We start from the raw sequence: 9,038 nt of genomic DNA, 5'->3' as shown, positions 1-9,038 counted from the left end.
TGTGTGCATCCCTCCCGAGGAGCAGAGGCCGGGCTGCGGGCGCTCCGTCTACAGGGGAAGCGTCTCCCGGACTCCCCAGCCCTGCGTGCGCTGTCTTGCGCTTAGTCGGCCCCAGTCCCGCCCGGCAAAGCAGGATAGACTGGAAATGGAAATCAAGTGCACCCAAATTAGCGTTTCAAAGTCAGACGCTATTAGCGGCCAAAATGAGAAGAAGTGAAACAATGCCCCGCCATCCCTAAAGCTGAAAACGTGAGATAGCATGGCACAAGCAGACAGCCCAAGTAGGCGCTACGAGGCATTTCCCATCTGTTCTCTTTCACGTTGCCGCTGCCAGAAATGGGAAGGTAGCCGAAGACCAAGAAATGGAAGTTTCTCTAGTTGCCTTTTCTATTCAAGTACTTTTGCCAGAACTCACCAGGAGCCAGCCCTCATCACCACTGAGCATCCCGAGGGCATCACCCCTAGAAATGGCATCAGCCAAAGATAATTTCCATTTGACCTTGTGTTGGTTTTGTCAGGAAGAATGTGGCTGAGGAGAAGAGCTTGCTCTCTCACGTATCTTCCCCATAATTCAGAAGTAACATTTTGACACGACCTGCTGATGGCTGCCCCTTCCCTGTGCTCTAGCCTAACTATGTGGATGAGCAAAAACGAGAAAAGAAAGTCCACTAGCTCTTGTTGTTTTTTTTTAAACTATTAGTATTTTTTAGTTTGTTTTGTTTTCTACTTTCGTTGTTGCTGTTTAAAGTATAGGTAGACTAAAATGCTTTGTTCTGACAAACTCCTCACTGGAAATTGCCCCTCATAATATCTGGCATTCTATCATCTGTTTCCACTATGTCCTTGGATGCTGCCTTCACTGTTTCAGGGGACTTTACGCACTTAGCACAAACCCTCATTTTGACAGATCAAACTCTTAACAGAAGCCAATAACCACCTCGGATTCATGCTTACGGAAGCAGGTATGATGCTTCTCTTCCCCCCAGCCCTCGCAAAGCACTCGCCAGAATACCCTGACTGCAGACAACATGGTTGGGTAACCCTGTTCATCACATGTGGTTTTCTGACAAGTTTGGAACATTTAGTAAACCAGCACTGGGACCAATACCCTTGATTTCCCAGTTTTCTGTACCATGTGGCACATACACCTGAGCTGGAATGCTCTACATCCAGTTTTTGAATGAATGTGAACCTTCTTTGCTCAGGTATGGAGTGATACCCCAGAGGGCCAGGACAGCGGAGACAAGAGTTGATCTATATAGGCTTCTACAAAGAAGAGATTTTAGTAGGGTCTGTTTGGAGCCATGCACATTTCATTTGAAATTATCTGAACCCGTTGTTTCTCTTGTAATTATAAAAAGCAGCTTACTCTGGCCAACATTCTTTTTAAGAGATCTTTGCCAAGTTATGAACAATGCCTCATCAAAACACAGGGTTGTGCAGAGCGTGTAAACATATGCCATAAAGGTTAAGCTGGTATTCTTTCTAGCCTCAGACCACCCTTGTTTTCTTAGAGATGTTTCAAGAGGAACATCTAATTCAATTAATATGATTTTCTCATTTCTGAAATCACTTGTGTGCATACTTTTCAGATGCATCACCAAAGTTTAATTTCCAACATGCGTGCTGAAAATAATGCACCAAAGTTCACAGTGTGAAGTTAGATGCAGATCAATTATGTATTCCTGGTGAACAAAGCAGTGAATAGGCCGACTACTGAGAGAGGAAGTCTAAAACAAGGCAGAAAACAATACAAGCAACTTTGTTCAAGCAAGCTAAGAGAGAAACTAACCTCCCAACTTTGGGCTAACATGATCTTTTTGCCTACTAAAGTTACTCATGCACATATGAATGGAGAGTGCTAACAGAAAAGGAGAGAGTCCTTAAACAGGAACAAAAAAAGAAAAGGTTCAGTTCTACATTTCAAAGTAGGACTAGAGGAGAACTGCAGCACTAGGACTGCTGCACTACTTGTGCCCGAGGACACTACCCTGCAGGGTTTATTCTTGGCAAAACTTTCTGAGTTAATGTAAAGACAACAAATAGAATCCTAAGTCATTCAACTTGGCTGTACTTACACCACTGTGCCAGAATGCTCCTGCTGGGAGACTAAGCTATACACCATGTTGAAGCTGGAACATCTCATCCGCACATCTCTGGTACAGTCCTAACCACACGAACACAAGATGGGATACATTTGGGACCACTCCTCCCATAGCTTTTAATGCAGCCCCAGAAAGCAGGTCACATACACTACATATACACTTGCAGCTCCCAGATCTCTCTAGGAAGGATACTGCAATAACACCTCTCTGTCTTGCATCTTCTAGCCTAAAAATGCTCCCACATGGTTCTGAAAGCAAAGTGTGCAGCACTATGCTCAGAGGAAGCAGCACTGAAGGCTGAGAGCAGGTCAGCTATCAAGGTAACCTTTTGGACCACTGCAATCATAGCTTACTATAACCACTGGAAGCTGTTAACTCAGTAGTACATCCACTGCTCAGGCAGTACTGAGATAGGTGATATCACGTGCTTTTATGTGGCTGTGAATCACCAGTTGCCACAACACACTATTCAGCTTTTCTAATATCTGGATGTGTCACAAACTGTTTGAATTACAATGTTACTTGAACCACTGCAAAGCTGCATACAAGGAAGCCAAGTCAATCTTTTTGCTGAACCCCAAGGAACAACTAGTTCCACACGTGAAAGTTTACATATCACTTTTTCTTGTCCCACTCCCCTTTAGAAATAGGTGCTTGTGCCTGGCATCATCACAGTCATCGTTCTAGCCAAGCATCAGAAAGGCAGAGGTACCGTCTGCATCTCGGGAAATGGTCCAGAGCAGGCCTCACCTCTGATCTGAGGTACTGTTGGAAGGCAACACACACACAATTTATTTTGGTGCCAGATGATTCTGGCAAATCCATGTACTTTTGTAAACAGCTGTTCCTCCTGGGAACAATAGCAGTTGGCCTACACAGAGCAAGGGGTACACCTGAACCCCTCCCACCCTCTGGGTAACTCAGCCTCAAACCTCTTCCTCCTTAACCTATACAGATGGGATTCTTGTCTAGATCGGTAAAGAAAGACTCCTTGAGTTGCCTCCAAGGATATTCTATGGAAATTTTACATGCAGATCGTGAGAACCAGGGAGCACGCATTTACTCACCTGATTACCTGTACAACCCTACAAACCACTTGATGCAGTGCCAAGTTATCCCAAGGAGCATCTACTAACTTACCATGACTTAAAACTGAAAAGTGTTGGGTTTGAAAAGACAAAAGACAAAACATAGTTAACAAAAATGAGCAACCTTCTTTTTCATCTGACATCAGTGCGAAGGTTAAGACACAGGGGAGCTGTACAGCACTGAACCTTCCTCACTATGCTTCTGCAAGGCAATAAGTCAGGGTACTTTTAGGATCTTCTATCACTTGTCCTCTATTTCTCCAAAACATCCAGGCAGAAAAACTTATCAACAAATGGCTAACTGTGTGGCTGCCTGACTGAACAGGTATTGGGCTAAGAAGAGATCACTGTTTGCAACACAGGAAACACCACATCATCAACAAGATTCATACCTGCATCCTGAACCCAATCTCAGAATAAGAAAGATGTCTCTGAAAACACCTGGTAGACATTCTTGCCATGAAGGCTAAATTCCAGCTCTCACAGATATGTCTTCGGGATTCTGCACGACACAGGTTAAGCCACTAGAGAGCTATCTAGTTGCTAAATTTAAAATAGAACAGTTTTGTTTTACTTGCAGCTTTTTGATTCTAGAGGATTTATTCAGTACTTCTCTTTGTTTTACTGACTACTCTTTTTTGGGATTTGGGACAAAGCAAATCAAGGTGAAGCAAACGGTAACGTGACTCCAAGCAATTTAGTTCATAGGCACTCTGGGGGAAACTGTAGCACAAGGCATACCTAAAGGGATCCAAGGCCTGAACATTGTTTACTTTTGCACTACACAGACTGATACTACTGAGAAAAAGCTCTCAAAATTAACTCCCTTCAACAAGCCCAAACCAGTACGTGTACTGTGAGAAAAACACCTCAGAATTGCGGACAAACTCCGAGTCATGGGCATTGACTCAGGTTCTGTATTTCTCCTGGGCATTATACAGGTAGAGATTACAAAGACACAAGATGATAGCCTTACTAACTATTTCTCAATCAATCCACTGAGATCCATACTTTGTGATACTATAGTTGCTGACAAACAAACAAAACCTAGATGGGATCCTAACTAGGGTTTTTACACATCCTGTGCTATGAAACCTTTGGAGGAACATGCACACTAAACCAAATTATTTTTTGTAATACACAGCTTCTTTCCCACAAACTCCACGTCCCACAGGGGTTAAACTGTACAGTAACAAAGTTAAAATAGGCGCAGGAAGGAGCATGAGACTTAAAAATAGATGAGGAATCCAGGAGGCAGAGTCACAGGAAGAGGTCTCTAAGACAGGCAGCAACAAGCTTGTGAAGGGCTTTTTAAAAAGCACATTAAATCCTTTGCCCCATTTAAGACAATGCAGTTTTTGCCAACACCTTTTTACTGAGCCAGTACTTGTTGATCCAAAGAGATCAAACTTGGCTTTCATCATCATGGGAATGAAAAGCCAGTGTTGTGGGAGATGGTGACAGTCACATACACTGCACTGTTGATGTGGAGTTTAGAGTGTGGTGACTCCTGAAAGGCATAGACTGGCTTCAAGTCTGCCCTTACACAAAGAAGTCTGATACTTTTTAAATGAAAGTATGAAGATGCACCTTCGTTCTGCGGGGATACAAGCACCTCCATCTCTACTCCCCATCATTGTGTTTTTAAGGGAAGGCAAAACTGGTGAAGCTGTTCTAGGCTTAAAACTATTGAAGTTATTCACTATACCTAATGCAACACAGCAGCAGAGTACTTAAGGGCTAAGGTAGTATAACACATGCTTACACACAAAGAATATCGAGCCTGAATACACAGGGGAATTTTCATGAATTTTGCAGTGAAGTTTTGCAGGCTGTTTAACCTACAACACAGAAGTGTCTGAATTTAAAAGAAATAACAGTCATCATTATATGTTGTAGTAGCAATTCCTCAAACACGTATTTGCGTGTTGACACTTCTGAAAGGAGGACTGTTGAGCAGCTATGCTGGGAAATGAAACATTGCCTAAGCCTGAAGAGTAAACCACAAGAACAGAAAAACAAGTGTTTCTGCAGCTGGTTTCTTCCTCCCACAGCCCAAGTCTCTGATTACTGAAATAGAAAGATTAAAAGTCACCTGAGGATTCAGCTGGTATTCAAGTAACTTTCTTCAAGCTATACAGAGCCTGCAGCTCGAACATTTAGTAATGACTTTCATCCTGTTAGCTTCCACCCCTCCAAAAAGTTTGGCTAGCAGCAAACTAAATTATGATCTCTCTCAAAAACTCTTCTAGGTTCAAGGAGACAAGTTTGTTCTTCAGGTTTAGCCACGAGCTTGTCTAATGGGGACACTGGTGACAACATTAGCTTAACTTACCTCTCCAGAAAGGAGCGATATATTGGACATTTTGGGCAAGGAAGAAGAGGAGGAAACCTTTTGAAAGAGATGGCATTCTTCCTTTTGCACAAACAAGTTCCCATCAAGTAGCAGGACATACAGGTGGGAGAGGCTGAATTACTATGCTGCTGTTGCCTAGCCTCCTTCACCAACAAAGCCATATCTGATCTTGTGGACTGGTTTACTCCTTCAAAAAGCAGGTCAGTATAACTAACTCATTCTCCACTACAGTTTGCTAGCTCCACAGCAGCTACAGAGCTTCTTACATAGGCTACATTTACAGTCACAAATTGATCACTGACCAAGTACATACTAATATTTATTCAGCTGGATCAGAAAGTTAGTCAAACCCAAAAAGTTTTCAAATGTGGGTATGATCTCACCACAGCCAAACAGAAATGATTGCTTATTCTAATATTTGGGTTGAGGAGCCTGGTAGACACAAGGACCAGGCCAGAAATGGATGGCATCTGAAATTGATCCAGTAAACACTGATGAAAATCATGGAATTTTATTCTTTTTCCCCCCAGAAAAAAAACACTAAAGCTTCTGCTAGCCACCATTCTAACCACTGGGATATTACATTGGAAGACATGTGGTGCTGGCTTGCAGAGGAGTGACAGACTCCTCTCTCCTTGCCCTTATCTACCTTTTTTTTTTTTCTTTTCCCCCTCTCTCCAAATGCTGGGCTCCATTTCACTTTTCTTTTTCAGTCTGGTAAGCAATCTCATAAGAATCGTCTTCCTTGATAAGACAGCAGATAGCTGAGAAGCATCCTGAACCAATCAATTTTGCTATTCATGAACCATGTATGAGAAAGTGTAGAAACACTGGATTAATGGCAAATGTGCGACAATACCTTAGAACATTTTTATTTGAAATTCCTGACTGGGAATAAAAAAATTATCCCTGAGGAGCTCACTCCCACTTGAATATCATGTAGGCTCTTTGGATAAAAGGTTGTCTTTCCATCAAGCCAGAGAATGAGATGGCATAGATAAGATTCACCAGATCAAGCTTTTAACAATAAAAACTGTAGCAAAATCAAGCCATGGGCTGAGCAGCTCTTCTTTCATTTATAGCTCTACATTTCTTCTAGGGAGAAGAATCACCTTCCAAGCCCTACCCACAGTTTAAATCTCAACCATCTTCTGGCCAAGAAAAATAAAATAAAATCTATTAATATGCCCTCTCCTCAATAGGTTTTTACAATGGTTGGATTCATTGAAACCACCATTGTAATACAGTAGCTAGAACAGAAGAACCAAGTTTCTATAGTCTGAAATAAAGTTTGTGAACTTTCCCTATGTTCCTCTATTTTTACAAAGCTTTATACAACAGCAGCAGCTCCAAGCTGACAATTTAGCCTTTATTAATAGTTAATGAATTTCCATGGTGCAGCTCATACATACACATAAGATGTAAGCAACATGAGTGTGACTGACGAGCACACTTCCAAAATTCACCACACCGAAGAATTACCTGATGCTAATTCAACAGCGAATATTATCCTACCTAATGTTACCAGCCCAAGGGAAAAAAAGAAATGTAAGAGAGAAAAAAAAACTGTGCTGTACTTTCAGATTTCAGCCAAGAATAAAATTGAAGCAAATGGCAGGAATTGCATCCTTGCTATGAGGCACGAAGCCAGAGCTAAAAGAATTGCCTCTATTCAGTGTCTCAGCTTCAGAAACAGGGAGTGGATAAACAATTAGACAATGGGCTTGGTGTACAATTTCACTGCACTGAGTCAGAAGCAGTGGGGATGTATAGACTTGTACTTTTGGAGAACCAGTGCTTGCATGAGGATGAGATTCAATACTATCATTTCTGATCCACGAGAGACAAAGAAACCTGGCAGAGATTGAAGAGCATTCCCTCCTCATGCTGTGGATACCACTTACTTCCAAAGCACTCAAACAGCCCAGAATGACTGCTATGGTTCTCCAATGCCGCTATCATTCTAAACTGAATATTCTAGTAAATACTGGGAAAACACACTATAAAGCCCTTCGATGTGTGCTGGAAGTATTTCCATACATTTAGGGCCACGACAAATAAAATCTTCAGCCAGGACTGACTGCAATCAGGGTTTGCTGCTTTATTCACTTTATTTCTGTAGACACTGGCCCTCCTCCAGATACTGCTGCTGCTTTCCAGCAATACCCCTCGTGTGCCTCCAGCAGCTGTCCCGGGCCCCTGCAACAGCACACTGCCTTGGCTGTGAATGGGCTTGCTGCCCTGCCTGTTACAGCACTGCCAGCTGAGAATCGTTTTACAAAAATGCCATGATTTTGGCCAAAGTCTTTAGTTGGTCCTTGAACAAAACCTCAGCTCCAGGTCTCAAACCCTCAGTAGCACATGCTATAAAAGATAACGGTCCTTAAAGCTGGGGCTTGCAACACCATGGCTTACATTTTCATTCTCCAATTTCTAGCTGTGTCACAACGCAAGTAATGGGAAAAGGCATGTACTGGTACCACACACTGCCTAATTAGTGTTAGCATCTCTTGTAAGAAAAATTTTTGGTTCAAACCTGTTTTTTACCAATGCACAACTGACAGTAATGGATAGATCTATCACATGACAGAATGCACTTTTGAGTTACAAAGGTCAGCCCACTGCCTCTTTGCAAGCCTTAAAACTGGATATAAATATTTATGTATAATTGTACACATTTACTTGAGATCCTGAATCTTATTTGATTTGCTGCTGCTATAGTCTTTTTGAACAGTGTTGCACAAGAGGATTTCATACAAGATTTCACAATTTCCTGAATTAGTTTGTGCTGAGAGTGGAAGTAGAACATAGGAGAGAAGAATGCAAATACTTGACAGAATGAATTCAAGGTGGCAGAGTCAGGAGCCATGCATCAGAACATCCAATTCAATTACAAACAAGAAATCCAGGATCTAAAATCCATTTTCCTTATTTCACAACCTCATTAGAAATTTACTACTGGAGATATTTGCTACCTACTCCCACCTTCTTAAGGGAAGGAATGAAAGAGAGCGAGCAATATTTCATGGCAACATTGAAAACTCAACTCAACAACTGATCTCGCAAATCCCTTACTTTCCTCATAAAAAATGTGCGACATTTCCTGCTCCTTATCTCTTCCCTTTTCTGCTACACGTACCCTCACTTCTTCATGCACCTTTCCTGCTGTATCTGGCCCTTGTCAGAGGCTCTTAAGGATTACTTATTTTTATTCACTTGTAAAAATGGAAAGAAAATACTCAGAAGTAACAGTTCTTTGTTTTACTGTTCCTCTGAAGTTTGTGAATCCTAGAAAGAAAAGCTTTTCTTCCTTAAAGAAAACAGCTACCTGCAAGCATTCCTTGTCTAGGGACTGCCTAGGCACTCTCCATAAATGTGGGTAAAAATGGAGTTACTAGGATATAAAGGAGGGACAACGAGGGAATTTGAAGCACAATTCTGCCCTAAGATGGCAGACTTTATTTTTCACTCCCTCTCACCCCTCACAAA

Source organism: Meleagris gallopavo, chromosome 12 (genome assembly GCF_000146605.3).
Source record: "Meleagris gallopavo isolate NT-WF06-2002-E0010 breed Aviagen turkey brand Nicholas breeding stock chromosome 12, Turkey_5.1, whole genome shotgun sequence".
Classification (NCBI taxonomy): domain Eukaryota; kingdom Metazoa; phylum Chordata; class Aves; order Galliformes; family Phasianidae; genus Meleagris; species Meleagris gallopavo.
Note: the sequence above shows the minus strand (reverse complement) of the source record.